An 18,000-nucleotide genomic window follows, 5' to 3' on the forward strand; every position below is an offset into this window, starting at 1 on the left:
TGCCTACTACCTTTTTGTGTTTCATGCACAAGGAACCCCAGGTCCCTCTGTACTGCAACACTTTGCAATTTTTCTCCATTTAAATTATAATTTGCTTTTCTGTTTTTTTCTGCCAAAGTGGATAACCTCACATTTTCCTACATTATACTCCATCTGCCCAAATTTTTGCCCACTCACATATCCCTTTGCAGGTTTTTTGTGTCCTCCTCACAATTTGCTTTCCCATCCATCTTTGTATCATCAGCAAACTTGGCTACATTATACTCAGTCCCTTCATCCAAGTCATTAATATGGATTATAAATAGTTGAGGCCCCAGCACCGATCCCTGCGGCACCCCACTAGTTACTGTTTGCCAACTGGAAAATGACCCATTTATCCCAACTCTGTTTTCTGTTCGTTAGCCAATCTTCTATCCATGCTAATATATTACCCCCAACCCTGTGAACTTTTATCTTGTGCAGTAACCTTTTATGCGGCACCTTGTCAAAAGCCTTCTGGAAATCCAACTACACCACATCCACTGGTTCCCCTTTATCCACCCTGCTCGTTCCGTCCTGAAAGAACTCCAGCAAATTTGTCAAACATGATTCCCCTTTCATAAAACCATGCTGACTCTGCTTGATTGAATTATGCTTTTCCAAATGTCCTGCTACTGTTTCCTTAATAATGGACTCCAGCATTTACTCAGCGACAAATGTTCTGCTCTTTTTGTCTGCCTCCTTTTTTAAACAGGGCATTACATTTGCGGTTTTCCAATCCGCTGGGACCGCCCCAGAATCCAGGGAATTTTGGTAGATTACAACCAATGCATCCACTATCTCTGCAGCCACTTCTTTTAAGACCCTAGAATGTAAGCCATCAGGTCCAGGGGACTTGTCCGCCTTTAGTCCCATTATTTTACCGAGTACTGCTTCTTTAGTGATAGTGATTGTATTCTGTTCCTCCCTCCCTCTAGCCCCTTGATTATGGTGTAAGTTGGGATGTTTTTAGTGTCTTCTACTGTGAAGATCGATACAAAATATTTGTTCAACATCTCTGCCATTTCCCTGTACTCCATTATTAATTCCCCAGTGTCATCCTCCAGGGGACCAACATTTACTTTAGCCACTCTTTTCCTTTTTATGTACCTGTAGAAACTGTTACTATCTGTTTTTATATTTTGTGCTAGTTTACTTTCATAATCTATCTTCCCTGTCTATTATTTTTTTAGTCGTTCTTTGCTGGCTTTAAAAAGTTTCCCAGTCCTCTGGCCTCCCACTAGTCCTGGCCATATTGTATGCCCTTGTTTGATACCATTCCTTATTTCCTGAGTTAGCCACGGATGGTTATCCCTTCTCTTACAGTCTTTCCTTCTCATTGGGATATATTTTTGTTACGAGTTATGAAATATCTCCTTAAATTTCTGCTGATGCTCATCAACCGTCCCACTACTTTAATCTATTTTCCCAGTCCACTTTAGCCAACTCTGCCTTCATACTTTGTTGTCTCCTTGATTTAAGCTTGGGACACTGGTTTGAGATCCAACTTTCTCACCCTCCAACTGAATTTGAAATTCAACCATGTTATGATCACTCATTCCTAGAGGATCCTTTACTAGGAGATTGTTTATTAATCCTGTCTCATTACACAGTACTAGATCTAAGATAGCCTGCTCCCTGGTTGGTTCCACAACATACTGTTCAAGGAAACCATCCCGGATACACTCTATGAACTATTCCTCAAGGCTACCCTGGCCAATTTGCTTTGTCCAATCAATATGAAGGTTAAAATCACCCTTGATTATAATAGATGTGACCTGATTGTTCTTTCTACTGTAAGCTAATGATTGCGAAGGGGGTGGGGGCTGAGTTCTTAGCCTGTCTCCAATGTATTTTTGTAGCTTGCTTAGACCATTCGAGTGGCCTGAATGGGGAGGTCTGAGACTCCCTCCAGTAGGCAGTCTCACACTGCTTAGGCTTTGCACAACACCAGCTTGGTGTAAATCCAGGCTTTAAAAATGTGCCGGGTATCTGATGGACAGCCTGGGTACTTTGTAAATGTAACACAAAAATCTTTTTTATAATGTTGGGAGAAAACCTGTGTACTTTCCTGTTCTCTCTTTATATTAGGAACTTGCTGGCTGTGAGCATGGAGCACCTATATTATCAAGCTCAACGTGATTGCAGTGAGTTCCAGCCAATAGAGTGTGTTGGATCTGCTGGCTGGGCGTTTTTTCCCAGGATGTGGGCATCACTGGTAAGGCCAGCATTTATTGTCCATCCCTAATTACCCTTGAGAAGGTGGTGGTGAGTCGCCTTCTTGAACCGCTGCAGTACTTGTGGTGAAGGTACTCCCACAGTGCTGTTAGGGAGAGAGTTCCAAGATTTTGACCCAGTGACGATGAAGGAACGGCGATAAATTTCCAAGTCAGAATGGTGTGTAACTTGGAGGGGAACTTGCAGGTGATGGTGTTCCCATGTACCTGCTGCCCTTGTCCTTCTAGATGGTAGAGGTTGCGGGTTTTGGAGGTGTTGCCAAAGAAGCCATGGCGGATTGCTGCAATGCATCTTGGAAATGGTACACATTGCAGCCACAGTGCACCGGTGGTGGAGGGAGTGAATGTTGAAAGTGGTGGATGAGATGCCAATCAAACGGGCTGCAATGTACTGGATGGTGTCGAGCTTCTTGAGTATTGTTGAAGCTGCACTCATCCAGGCAAGTGGAGAGTATTCCATCACACTCCTGACTTGTGCTTTGTAGATGGTGGAAAGGTTTTTGGAATCAGGAGGTGAGACACTCGCTGCGGAATACCCAGCCTCTGACCCGCTCTTCTTGCCACAGTATTTATGTGGCTGGTCCAGTTAAGTTTCTGGTCAATTGTGACCCGCAGGATGCTGATGGTGGGGGATTCGACAATGGTAATGATGTTGAATATCATGGGGCGATGGTTAGACACTCGCTTGTTGGAGATGGTCATTGCCTGGCATTTGTGTGGCGTGAATGTTACTTGCCACTTATCAGCCCAAGCCTGAATGTCGTCCAGGTCTTGCTGCATGCGGGCATGGACTGCTTCATTATCTGAGGTGTTGTGTATAGAACTGAACACTGTGCAGTCATCAGCGAACATCCTCAGATCTGACCTTATGATGGAAGGAAGGTAATTGATAAAGCAGCGGAAGATGGTTGGGACTAGGACACTGCCCTGAGGAACTCCTGCAGCGATGTCCTGGGGCTGTGATGATTGACCTCCAACCACCACAACCATCTTCCTTTGTGCTAAGTATGACTCCAGTAAGTGGAGAATTTTCCCACTAATTTGCATTGACTTCAATTTTACTAAGGCTCCTCGGTCAAATGCTGCCTTGATGTCAAGGGCAGTCACTTTCACCTCACCTCTGGAATTCAGCTCTTTGTCCATGTTTGGACTAAGGCTTCACACTCTCTGAGCAGTATCTATGCTATAACTGCAGCCCAAGTCTTACTTTCCGTTCCTGATTATCAAGCCCTTATTTTAATGTTTAATCACCTTCAGTAATGTTGCGTGCTCCTACCCTCATTTATTAGTGTGGGTGAAGTCCCTGCACCATGTTAGTGAGGGAGATGGACAAACCTTTGTGCATTCATGTGTTGATGCTTTAGAAACAGAACTGAGACAGCAAGGTCAGACTATGTTGATCTAAGAATAATATAATTGAAAATGACAACTCTGGAAAGACAAACTGAAGCAAGTTAGAGAAATGTGACAAATGGAAAAAAGACTTGCAGAAGCACAACTTTACTTTTAAGTAAAAGATGCTGCTACGAAGAGTTAATTGAAGCCTAACCCATGAAATGATCAATCCAATTTTCGCATTGTTGCTTCTCTTACTCACGGAGTGGGAGGATATATCTCAAGCATTTCAGTTCGCAAAATTATCAGGCTACTTTCCCCTTTAAATTTAGGGGAGCAGACTATTTTGAATGTTACTTTAATAAATTCATTTCTTCCTCTCATCACCCCCCGAAGTGTATCGAAAGATTTGTGGTTTTATTTATTCAGTTAATTTTAAAATCATTGGAGCAACTGATACTCAATCCACGTTAAAATCATAGAATCATAGAAAAACAGCTCAAGAGCGGAAGCAGTCGGGGCTACAGAAACAACTAGCTGGGAGCAGCGCAAACGGACCTGTGAGGGCAGAGAAACATAGAAAATAGGTGCAGGAGTAGGCCATTCGGCCCTTCAAGCCTGCACCGCCATTCAATGAGTTCATGGCTGAACATGCAACTTCAGTACCCCATTCCTGCTTTCTCGCCATACCCCTTGATCCCCCGAGTAGTAAGGGCTACATCTAACTCCCTTTTGAATATATTTAGTGAATTGGCCTCAACAACTTTTTGTGGTAGAGAATTCCACAGGTTCACCACTCTCTGGGTGAAGAAGTTTCTCCTCATCTCAGTCCTAAATGGCTTACTCCTTATCCTTAGATTGTGACCCCTGGTTCTGGACTTCCCCCAACAGTGGGAACATTCTTCCTGCATCTAACCTGTCTAAACCCGTCAGAATTTTAAACGTTTCTGTGAGATCCCCTCTCATTCTTCTGAACTCCAGTGAATACAAGCCCAGTTGATCCAGTCTTTCCTGATATGTCAGTCCCGCCATCCCGGGAATCCATCTGGTGAACCTTCGCTGCACTCCCTCAATAGCAAGAATGTCCTTCCTCAAGTTAGGAGACCAAAACGGTACACAATATTCCAGGTGTGGCCTCACCAAGGCCCTGTACAACTGTAGTAACACCTCCCTGCCCCTGTACTCAAATCCCCTCACTATGAAGGCCAACATGCCATTTGCTTTCTTTACCGCCTGCTGTACCTGCATGCCAACCTTCAATGATTGATGTACCATGACACCCAGGTCCCGTTGCACCTCCCCTTTTTCTTATCTGTCACATTCAGATAATAGTCTGTCTCCCTGTTTTACCACCAAAATGGATAACCTCACATTTATCCACATTATACATCATCTGCCATGCATTTGCCCACTCACCTAACCTATCCAAGTCACTCTGCAGCCTCATAGCATCCTCCTCGCAGCTCACACTGTCACCCAACTTAGTGTCATCCGCAAATTTGGAGATACTACATTTAATCCCCTCATCTAAATCAGAATTTTAAACGTTTCTGTGAGATCCCCTCTCATTCTTCTGAACTCCAGTGAATACAAGCCCAGTTGATCCAGTCTTTCTTGATATGTCAGTCCCGCCATCCCAGGAATCAGGTAAGTGAGTGGAGGTGATTATTTCTTTCTTTTTTTCTAAATTTCGGCATTGCTTTAGATTAAGAGCCGGGATTACAGATTAAAAACTAAACATAGATAATTGATATTTCTAAACTTGAAAATGTAATTAATTAAATAAATTACAATAGAGATGGCAGGGAGGCGATGTGTTGCAGCTGCAGCATGTGGGAGCTGGCGGACACCAGTGTGATCCACGGTGACCACATCTGCAGTAAGTGTTGGCAGTTCGAGGAACTTCGGTTCAGAGTTGATGAGCTGGAGTCCAAGTTTCAGACACTGCGATACATCAGGGAGGGGGAGAGTTACCTGGACACTGTGTTCCAGGAGGCAGTCACACCCCTTAGGTTAAATACTTCAAATTTGGTCCGTGATCAGGGATGGGAGGGTGTGACTACATGTGAGGCATGTATGGGGACTCAGAAGGTAGCATTGGAGGAACCTCAGCTCTTGCTCTTGTCCAACAGGTAAGAGGTTCTTACTCCCTGTGTGGACAAGAGCAGGGGCTGCAGGGAGGATGCGAAAATTGACCACAACGCCGTTCAAGTTGGGGGAGTAAAAAGAAATGTAGTAGTGGTAGGGGACAGTATAGTTAGGAGGATAGATACTGTTCTCTGCAGCCAAGAGCTTGAATTCCAAAGCCCATCTCCTCTGGGCTGGAGAGGAACTTGGAGGGGGAGGGGGAAGATCCAGTTGTCGTGGTCCACGTAGGTACCACTGTCAACCGTGAGGGTCTATGGAGCGTCCTCCTCCGTTTCGGATGCCTCCAAAAGTTTGTCATCATCCTTCGTCTGCTTCATAATGACATGCAGGCTGTGATCCTTATCAACGGATCCATTACAGACCCCATCCATGTCCGGACTGGGGTCAAACAGGGCTGCATCATCGCTCCAACCCTCTTCTCAATCTTCCTTGCTGCCGTGCTCTATCTCACAATGAACAAGCTCCCCGCTGGAGTGAAACTAAACTACAGAGCCAGTGGGAAGCTGTTTAACCTACGCCACCTCCAGGCCAGGTCCAAGATCACCCCAACCTCTGTCGTTGAGCTGCAATATGCGGACGACGCCTGTGTCTGCGCACATTCAGAGGCTGAACTCCAGGGTATAGTCAATGTATTCACTGAGACATATGAAACCATGGGCCTTACGCTTAACATCCGTAAGACAAAGGTCCTCCACCAGCCTGTCACCGCCGCTCAGCACTGCCCTCCAATCATCAAGATCCACGGCGCGGCCCTGGACAACGTGGACCATTTCCCATATCGCAGGAGCCTCTTATCGACAAAGGCAGACATTGATGTAGAGATTCAGCATCGCCTCCAGTGCACCAGTGCAGCCTTCGGCCGTCTGAGGAAAAGAGTGTTTGAAGACCAGGCCCTCAAATCTACCACCAAGATCATGGTCTACAGGGCTGTAGTAATACCTGCCCTCCTGTATGGATTTGAGGCATGGACAATGTATAGAAGGCACCTCAAGTCGCTGAAGATATATCACCAACGATGTCTCCGCAAGATCCTGCATATCCCCTGGGAGGACAGGCGCACCAACATCAGTGTCCTCGACCAGGCCAACATCCCCAGTATTGAAGCACTGACCACACTCGATCAGCTTCGCTGGGCAGGCCATAGTTCACATGCTAGATATGAGACTTCCGAAGCAAATGCTTTATGCGGAGCTCCTTCGTGGTAAACGAGCCAAAGGAGGACAGCGGAAACGTTATCAGGACATCCTCAAAGCCTCCCTGGTAAAGTGCGACATCACCACTGACACCGGGGAGACCCTGGCCAAAGACCACCCGAGGTGGAGGAAGTCCATCCGGGAGGGCGTTTAGCTCTTTGAGTCTCAACGCAAAGAGCATGAAGAGGTCAAGCGCAGGCAGTGGAAGGAGCGCACAGCAAACCAGCCCCACCGACCCCTTCCCTTGACAAATGTCTGTCCCACCTGTAATAGGGTCTGTGGCTCTCGTATCGGACTGTTAAGCCATCAAAGAACTCACTTTGGGAGTGGAAGCAAGTCCTCCTCGATTCTGAGGGACTGCCTATGATGATGATGATGAGGTACCAATGATATCGACAATGATAGGACAAAGAAAGAATTTCTGCTGAGGGAGTATGAGCAGCTAAGGGCTAAATTAAAAAAGAAAACCCCAAAGGTAATAATCTCTGGATTACTACCCAAGCCATGATCAATTTGCATAGGGTAAATAACATCAGAGAGATGAACGTGTGGCTCAAAGATTGGTGTGGGAGAAATGGGTTTTGATTCATGGGGCACTGCAACCAGTACTGGGGATAGAGGGAGCTTTTCCATTGGGATGGGCTTCACTTGAACCCTGCTGGGGCCAATCCTCGCACGTCGTGGCTGTCGGCCAGCTGCTGGATCTCTTGTGCTTTCTCCACCCACCATCTATTCTTTAGGTCACAGGTTTTTTGTTCGATCTCGACCTTCAGCCACCTGTAGAGCTGCTTTGCTGCTCCCGAATTGGGTTGCTGCTTTAGGTTCAGAAATGCCTTGTGCTTGCAGCTTATTAGCTCCTGGATCTCCTGCTCATTCTCGTCACACCAGCCTTGATATTTCCTGGTTAAGTGACCGAGCATCTCTTCGCAGGCACTGGTTATGATGGCCTTGAGGGCAGGCCAGGCGCTGTGGGCACTCTGCATCTCGGGGTCATTGAGGGTTCGCCAGGTTGGTAGTGAGGTGCTGCTGTATAGGGCTTTCTTAACTGGGTCTTTGAGTGCCCTGGCATTGATTTTTCTGCGGCATTGTTTCTGTTACCATCGCTGCTTTGGGCTATATTGATGTTAATGACGTCAACATCTTCACCAAGGCATACAAAAGCATGGGCCTTACACTAAACATCCGTAAGACAAAGGTGCTCCACCAACCTGATCCCGCCACACAGCACTGCCCCCCGTCATCAAAATCCATGGCACGGCCGTGGACAACGTGGACCATTTTCCATACCTCGGGAGCCTACTATCAGCAAGGGCAGACATCGATGACAAGGTCCAACACTGCTTCCAGTGTGCCAGCGCAGCCTTCGGTCACCTGAGGAAGGGAGTGTTTGAAGACCAGGACCTCAACTCTGGCACGAAGCTTATGGTCTACAGGGCAGTAGTGATACCCGCCCTCCTATATGGCTCAGAGACGTGGACTATATACTTAGATACATAGAAAATAGGTGCAGGAGTAGGCCGTTCGGCCCTTCGAGCCTGCACCACCATTCAATAAGATCATGGCTGATCGTCACCTCAGTACCCCTTTCCTGCTTTCTCTCCATACCCCTTGATCCCCTTAGCCGTAAGGGCCATATCTAACTCCCTCTTGAATATATCCAACGAACTGGCATCAACAACTCTCTGCGGTAGAGAATTCTACAGGTAACAACTCTCTGAGTGAAGAAGTTTCTCCTCATCTCAGTCCTAAATGGCTTACCCCTTATCCTTAGACTGTGTCCCATAGTTCTGGACTTCCCTAACATCAGGAATATTCTTCCTGCATCTAACCTGTCCAGTCCCGTCAGTATTTTATATGTTTCTTTGAGATCGCCTCTCATTCTTCTAAATTCCAGTGAATACAGACCCAGTCGATCCAGTATCTCCTCATATGTCAGTCCTGCCATTCCGGGAATCAGTCTGGTGAACTTTCGCTGCACTCCCTCAATAGCAAGAACATCCTTCCTCAGATTAGGAGACCAAAACTGAGGGAGTGCAGTGAAAGTTCACCAGACTGATTCCCGGGATGGCAGGACTGACATATGAGGAGAGACTGGATTGACTGGGCATGTATTCACAGGAGTTTAGAAGAATGACAGGGGATCTCATAGAAACATATAAAATTCTAACGGGACTGGACAGGTTAGATGCAGGAAGAACGTTCCCGATGTTGGGGAAGTCCAGAACCAGGGGACATAGTCTAAGGATAAGGGGTAAGCCATTTAAGACTGAGATGAGGAGAAACTTCTTCACTCAGAGAGTTGTTAATCTGTGAAATTCCCTACCGCAGAGAGTTGTTGATGCCAGTTCATTGGATATATTCAAGACGGAGTTAGATATGGTCCTTAAGGCTAAAGGGATCAAGGGGTATGGAGAGAAAGCAGGAAAGGGTTACTGAGGTGAATGATCAGCCATGATCTTATTGAATGGTGGTGCAGGCTCGAAGGGCCGAATGGCTTACTCCTGCACCTATTTTCTATGTTTCTATGTAAGAGTGCATCAGAAAATGGGGTCAGAGTAGGGAAAAATGGTAAAAAGACAAAATTAAAAGCTCTTTATCTGAATACTCGTAGCATTCGTAACAAGATAGATGAGTTGACGGCACAAATAAAAATAAATGGGTATGATCTGATAGCCATTACAGAGACGTGGTTGCAAGGGGACCAAGGCTGGAACTGAATATTCATGGGTATTTGACATTTCGGAAGGATAGGCGGAAAGGAAAAGGAGGTGGGGTAGCTCTATTAATAAAGGATGTGATCAGTGCATAGAAATTATATTGGCTCAGAAGATCAAGATGTAGAATCAGTTTGGGTGGATATAAGAAATAATAAGGGAAAGAAGTCACATGGGAGTAGTCTATAGTAGCTACACTGTAGGACAGAGTATAAATCATGAAATAATGAAGGCTTGTAAGAAAGGTATTGCAATAATCATATAGATTTGTCCAATCTATATGATTTGTCCATATAGATTGGACAAATCAAGTTGGCAAAGTTAGCATTGAGGAAGAGTTCATAGAATGTATTCGGGATGGTTTCTTAGGACAATACATTGTAGGAACAACCAGGGAACAGGCTATTTTAGATCTGGTAATGTGTAATGAGATAGGATTAATTAATGATCTCATAGGAAAGGATCCTCTAGGGAAGAGTGATCAGAACATGATAACATTTCAAATTCAGTTTGAGGATGAGAAACGTGGTTCTCAAACTAATGTCCTGAACTTAAATAAAGGCAATTACAAAGGTATGAAGACAGAGTTGGCTAAAATGGACTGGGAAAATAGATTAATGGATAAGACGGTAGATAAGCAGTGGCAGACATTTAAGGAGATATTTCATAACTCTCAGCAAAGATATATTCCAGTGAAAGAAGTTTGACCAACCGTGTCTAACTAAGGAAGTAAAGGATGGTATCAAATTGAAAACAAAGGCATGCAATGTTGTGAAGATTAGGGTAGACCAGAAGATTGGGAATTTTTTAGAAACCAGCAAACGACAACTAAAAAAAAATGAAGAGAAAGAAGATAGATTATGAGAGTAAACTAGCAAGCAATAGAAAAATAGACAGTAAGAGCTTCTACAGTATATAACACCGAACAATATGCACAAGGGTAAGCACATGGGTGTTTAAAGAAGTTGTTATTGTTGAGATTCCATTACTGTTATGACACATATAAAATAATTTATTTTCACCACGTCTGGTCATACACATTTTTGAATCGTATATTGAAAGTGGCTTAATGAGTTGGAGTGAATGGTGAGACACAACACTACCTCCAGCAATGGGGGGTCAGTGTGAAGGGAATAGCTTGGTCATTGCAAGGATGCTTTTCGGTGCTGTTTAGGTGGGAGGGTGGGTGGGGGGAACCTGGCAGCCATACGGGTGTAATGCAGGAAGTAAAGTAAATGTGGCCATGATGAGGCCATCCCTGGCCTCCCAGGCAGTAATGTACGCTGGCGTTGCTGATATCTGGATCTTAGGTTCCTCCTTCTCATCTTCCAGCTGATGCTGCTCCTCCTCTGAAGAGGCTTCGCACTCTGCACCTTGATCCTCATGCAGCTCCAAGCATGGACCTTACGCTTAACTGCCATAAGACAAAGGTCCTCCACCAGCCTATCACTGCCGCTCAGCACTGCCCTCCAACCATCAAGATCCACGGCGTGGCCCTGGACAATGTGGACCATTTCCCATATCTCGGGACCCTCTTATCAACAAAGGCAGACATTAATGTGGAGATTCAACATCGCCTCCAGTGCGCCAGTGCAGCCTTTGGCCGTCTGAGGAAAAGAGTGTTTGAAGACCAGGCCCTCAAATCTACCACCAAGCTCATGGTCTACAGGGCTGTAGTAATACCCGCCCTCCTGTATGGATCTGAGGCATGGACGATGTATAGAAGGCACCTCAAGTCGCTGGAGATATATCATCAACGATGTCTCCGCAAGATCCTGTAAATCCCCTGCGAGGACAAATGCACCAACATCAGTGTCCTCGACCAGGCTAACATCTCCAGTGTTGAAGCACTGACCACACTCGATCAGCTTCGCTGGGCAGGCCACATAGTTCGCATGCCAGATATGAGACTTCCTAAGGAAATGTTTTATGTGGAGCTCCTTCATGGTAAACGAGCCAAAGGAGGACAGTGGAAACATTATAGGGACACCCTAAAAGCCTCGCTGATAAAGTGCAACATCACCGCTGACACCTGGGAGACCTTGGCCGCAGACCGCCCGAGGTGGAGAAAGTCCATCCGGGAGGACATCGAACTCTTCGAGTCCCTACGCAAAGAGCATGAAGAGGTCAAGCGCAGGCAGCGGAAGGAGCGTGGGGCGAATGTCTGTCCCACCTGTAACAGGGTCTGTGGCTCTCGTATTGGACTGTTCAGCCATCAAAGAACTCACTTTGGAAGTGGAAGCAAGTCTTCCTCGATTCCGAGGGACTGCCTATGATGATTGGGAAAATGCTGGAGTCCATTATTAAGGAAGTAGTAGCAAGATATTTAGAAAATCATAATACAGTCAAGCAGAGTCAGCATGGTTTTATGAAACAGAAATCATGTTTGACAAATTTGCTGGATGTAACCAGCAGGGTGGATAAAGGGGAACCAGTAGATGTCATGTATTTGGTTTTCCAGAAGCCATTCGAGAAGGTGCCACATAAAAGGTTACTGCACAAGATAAGAGCTCACGGGTTTGGGGGTAATATATTAGCATGGACTGAGAATTGGCTAACTAACAGAAAACAGAGAGTTGGGATAAATGGGTCATTTTCAGGTTGGCAAACTTTAACTGGTGTGGTGCCACAGGGATCAGTGCTGGAGCCTCAACTATTTACAATCTATATTAATGACTTGAGTGAAGGGACCGATTTGCTGATGATACAAAGATAGGTGGGAAAGCACTTTGTGAGGAGAACATAAGAACATAAGAAATAGGAGCAGGAGTAGGCCATTTGGCCCCTCGAGCCTACTCCACCATTTAATAAGATCATGGCTGATCTGATCATGGACTCAGCTCCACTTCCCTGTGCGCTCCCCATAACCCTTTATTCCCTTATTGCTCAAAAATCTGTCTATCTCCACCTTAAATATATTCAATGACCCAGCCTCCACAACTCTCTAGGGCAGAGAATTCCACAGATTTACAACCCTCTGAGAGAAGAAATTTCTCCTCATGTCAGTTTTAAATGGGCGGCCTCTCATTCTAAGACTATGCCCCCTTGTTTTAGATTCCCCTAGGAGTGGAAATATCCTCTCTGCATCTACCTTGTCGAGCCCCCTCATTATCTTATATGTTTCGATAAGATCACCTCTCATTCTTCTGAACTCCAATAAGTATAGGCCCAACCTACTAAACCTAGCTTCATAAATCAACCCCCTCCTCTCCGGAATCAACCTAGTGACCCTTCTCTGATCTGCCTCCAATGCAAATATATCATTCCTTAAATTCGGAGACCAAAACTGTACGCAGTACTCTAGGTGTGGCCTCACCAATACCCTGTACAGTTGTAGCAGGACTTCCCTTCCATTTGCCTGCCTGATTACTTGCTGTACCTGCATACTAACTTTTTGTGTTTCATGTACAAGGACCCCCAGGTCACACCTGGAGTACTGCGTATAGCTTTGGTCTCCTTATTTAAGGAGGGATATACTTGCATTGGAGGCAGTTCAGAGAAGGTTCACTAGGTTGATTCCGGAGATGAAGGGGTTGTCTTATGAACAAAGGTTGGTAGCAGGTTGGGCCTATACTCAATGGAGTTTAGAAGAATGAGAGGTGATCTTATTGAAAGATATAACATTCTGAGGGGGCTTGACAGGGTAGATGCTGAGAGGATGTTTTCCCTCATGGGGAATCTAGAAATAGAGGGCATAGTTTCAGAATAATGGGTTGCCCATTTAAGACAGGGATGAGAAAGAATTTCTTCTCTCAGAGGGCTGTGAATCTTTGGAATTCTCTACCCCAGAGAGCTGTGGAAGCTGAGTCACTGAATATATTCAAGGCTGAGATAGACAGATTCTAACTATAGGGGAATCAAGTGTTATGGGGAACAGGCAGGAAAGTGGAGTTGAGGCTAAGATCAGATCAACCGTGATCTTAATGAATGGCAAAGCAGGCTCGAGGGGCCAAATAGCCTACTCCTGCTCCTATTTCTTATGTTCTTATATAATTTATGACAGAGAAGGCGGCCATTCAGTCCAAAAGGAGCTATCCAGCCTAATCCCACTTTCCAGCTCTTGGTCGATAGCCTTGTAGGTTACATTACTTCAAGTGCATATCCAAGTACTTTTTAAATGTGATGAGGGTTTCTGCCTCTACCACCCTTTTAATTAGTGAGTTGCAAACCCCCACCACCCTCTGGGTGAAAAAGATTCTCCTCAGTTCCCCTCTAATCCTTCTAGCAATTACTTTAAATCTATGCCCCCTGGTTATTGACCTCTCTGCTAAGGGGAATAGGTTCTTCCTATTCACTCTATCTGGGCCACTCATAACTGTATACATCTCAATCAAGTCTCCAGTGTACCAAAGAAAGCAACTCCAGCCTATCCTTTGGGATGTCTGGTGGCCGTGAAAGGTGTTATACAAATGCAAGTCTTTCTTTATCCAATCTTTCCTCATAGTTGAAATTCTCCAGTCCTAGCAACATCCTCATAAATATCCTCTGTACCTCTCTAGTGCAATCACATCTTTCCTGTAATGTGGTGAGCAGAACTAAATGCAGTATTCTAGCTGTGGCCTAACAACTGTTTTATACAGTTCAAACATAACCTCACTGCTCTTTTATTCTATGCGTCAGCTAATAAAAGCAAGTATCTTGTATGCCTTCTTAACCACCTTATCTACCTGTCCTGCTACTTTCAGGGATCTGTGGACATGCACTCTTCTACATATCTCACTATCCAACCATTTATTGTGCATTCCCTTGCCTTGTTAGTCCTCCCCAAATGCATTACCTCACACTTCTCTGTATTGAATTCCATTTGCCACTTTTCTGCGCAACTGATCATTGAAAACTTCCTGCAGTCTAAAGCTTTCTTCTTCACTATCAAGCACACAGCCACATAGTTCCAACAGTCTCTGAATCAGGTTCAGTGAGCAATGTGCTGGTGTTCCTGTCGCATCCAATGTTGCCTGGGCAATGGGCTCAGATGAGAGGTTTGCATTCCACATATGGTTTTTTGGTGTTCAGAGCGATTCGTAAAACGATATTAACTCACTGGACTGAGTAGTTGTCGGTAAATTTGCTGACAGCCTATTCACAAGAAAGAAAGCCATGCTACATTCAACAATTTGTTGTGGTTAACGGTTGCCACTCTCTGATGGATATAAAAGAAGTGTCAGGGGTTTCACGAACATGTTGCAGAAAGGCTATTATTGGATGGCCATTAACAGCAAGAATTTACACTTAGATAGCACTTTTCACATAGCATTCGTGTGCAGAGTGAGGGGGAGCATTAAAACACCAAACAGGAAAATCCAGTAATCTCATGGAATATGAACAAAATGTGAATTACTTGAGCATTAAATCAGCAGACTGGCTATAAGTTAAGCTGAATAATTCAGCAAACCCAGCAAGCAAACAATAGCAGATAAGTTTGTCGTGTAATGCTGCCATCTTCCTTTAGCAGGATGAACAAGTAGTTGTGAACCTTTTTAAACTGTAATTTAAAGCTGAATCATCCAATAGAACAAAATAGGAACAGGCGTATGTCTATTGGCCCATTGAGCCTGCTCAGCAGCAAAGAGAAGGTGGTTTTCATGAAATAATTTATTGATTTCTTTTCACGTAAATATGCCGTCTATCTATTCTGTTGCCTTAATCTTGACAGGCATGCACTTTTTCCCCAATGTTATCCATCTTTAGAGGAGCCCTCTGTGCTCCTCTTCTGATGTCAGTAATGTTGGAAGAAGGTGTCCTGCCCAGCTGAAGATTTTCAATTAGCTGAGAGGAGATGGCGGAGATATCTGTGCAATCCCTTGATGGAAGCCTGGAGTGCCTGGAATTGTCACTGTGAAGGATTCACTTTCTGCATGTGGAGAATCTGAAATCTCGGCTCTCTTGACGTGAGGAAGGGGCTGCTGACCCACAACTTTTAAAACAACCAATGCAAATCTTTTACTCCCTGAATTAAACTCTTCATGAAAAAAATACCTTTCTCGATAGAACAATTAACTTAAAAAGCTAAGAACATTATTGCTTTGTTGCATAGAAACTGATGACAGATGCTAATTGAAAATTGAAGAGCTATATTTATCAGATCAAAAACAAACTGAAATTTATTGAATAAGAATAGAAATTGTGTCGTGCAGTTTGTCAGCAGATCTTCTTGAAATGATTTGGGGCCATGTCGGACAGTTTCCCAAGAGGCAATGGGCCCACAGCACTAAACTGCCTCTAATCAATTTTGGGTTCAGTGAAAAGATGGCATGAAAACCCATTGCAGGAGCCCCCACCCGATACTAAAGGTTCTCTTGAGGCGAGTCTGATACTCTGAATAATTATTTTTCTAACAGTGCTTCAAAAGATGTCTAATTCTCACAATACTTTCTTTAAAAAAAAGAGAAGCTGCGCTGACCAGTTCTTAGTACCAACTTTTCAAAAACTGAAAATCATCAACACTTATTTTCAAACAGTATTGTTGAGAAAGCAACATGGGGCCCTTCATATACAAAAGATAAAACTAAAGTGTCTGGGGTAAGAATTCCTCTCAAAAATTTCCAAAGCAGCTCTTCTGAAGCAATTCTGTCAACCCGTGGATGTTTTCATCACATTTTAAATCTCGAGATCTTTTGTCCACTTATAGACACATCTGTGTGTATTTTTTTTCCTTTGGTTTATTTTTGTTTGTACTCTTTTCTTTTAAGACATTAAATGAACAAATGAATGAATGCTTTTTGGTAAGATACTTCCATTTGCCATTGCATCATTGACTATAATACTTTATTTGTATAGATTTAACCCCTTTAAATGCAATAGAATAAAAAGGTCTTCCTGAAGGCTAATAGCTTGTGTGAATGTGAGTCACATATAGTTCTGCAGAATCATAGGAATGATTGAGCTACCATAGCAACACACAATCTAAGGCACTTGTATTCAATGTGTTACAGTAGCGGAGCTGATTTTGGACAGTCTGCGATATTCAAGGCAATTCTGCAGTTAAGTAACAGTAGTGTGCGATAATTTTTATGTGCCTAACAATAGGGGGCAACATATTCATATTCAAACAATATTTTGTTTGATCTAAAAAGCTGCAAAGAAGAGTAGGCCTCTGCTAGTGAAGTGACTGGTGTCAAACAGAATGAGACATATTGTAAACCTACTCAAACATATAGGCTGCAGTTGTCTTATTTGCAGGTGTAAAGGTTGTTTTGACTGTACATATATAAAAAAAGAAAGACTCGCATTTATATAGCGCCTTTCACGACCACCGGATATCCCAAAGTGCTTTACAGCCAATTAAGTACTTTTTTGAAGTGTAGTCACTGTTGTAATATAGGAAACATGGCAGCCAATTCGCGCACAGTAAGCTCCCTTGGAGTTCAGCCTCTGAATGTGCACAGACGCAGGCGTCGTCCGCATACTGTAGCTCGATGAAAGAGGTTGAGGTGGTCTTGGACCTGGCCTGTAGACAATGAAGGTTGAACAGGTCCCCACTGGTTCTGTAGTTTAGTTCCACTCCAGCAGGGAGCTTGTTGACTGAGGTGGAGCATGACAGCGAGGAAGATTGAGAAGAGGGTTGGGGCAATGACGCAGCCTTGTTTGATCCTGCAAATCCCCTGGGAGGACAGACGTACCAACGTTAACTTCCTCGACCAGGCCAACATCCCCAGCATTGAAGCACTGACCACACTTGATCAGCTCCGCTGGGCAGGCCACATTGTTTGCATGCCAGACACGAGACTCCCAAAGCAAGCACTCTACTCGGAACTCCTTCACGGCAAACGAGCCAAAGGTGGACAGAGGAAACATTACAAGGACACCCTCAAAGTCTCCCTGATAAATTGCAACATCCCCACTGACACTTAGGGTGGTCTTTGGCCAGGAACTCCGAAGTGGAGGAAGTGCATCCGGCAGGGCGCTGAGCACCTCGAGTCTCATCGCCGAGAGCATGCAGAAATCAAGCGCAGGCAGCGGAAAGAACATGCAGCAAACCAGTCCCACCCACCATTTCCCTCAAAGACTTACCTGTCCCACCTGTGACAGAGACTGTGGTTCTCGTATTGGACTGTTCAGCCACCTAAGGACTCATTTTTAGAGTGGAAGCAAGTCTTCCTCAATTCCGAGGTGCTGCCTATGATGATGATGATTAGTAAGCTCCCACAAACAGCAATGGGATAATGACCAGATAATCGTTTTTAGTGATGTTGTTTGTGGGATTAATATTGGCCCCAGGACAACAGGGATAACTCCCCTGCTCTTCTTTGAGATGTTGCCATGGGATCTTTTCCGTCCACCCGAGAGAGCAGACGGGTGCTCGGTTTAACGTCTCATCTGAAAGACAGCACCTCCAACAGTGTAGCACTCCCTCAG

This window comes from Pristiophorus japonicus, chromosome 7, assembly GCF_044704955.1.
Source record: "Pristiophorus japonicus isolate sPriJap1 chromosome 7, sPriJap1.hap1, whole genome shotgun sequence".
Lineage (NCBI taxonomy): Eukaryota > Metazoa > Chordata > Chondrichthyes > Pristiophoridae > Pristiophorus > Pristiophorus japonicus.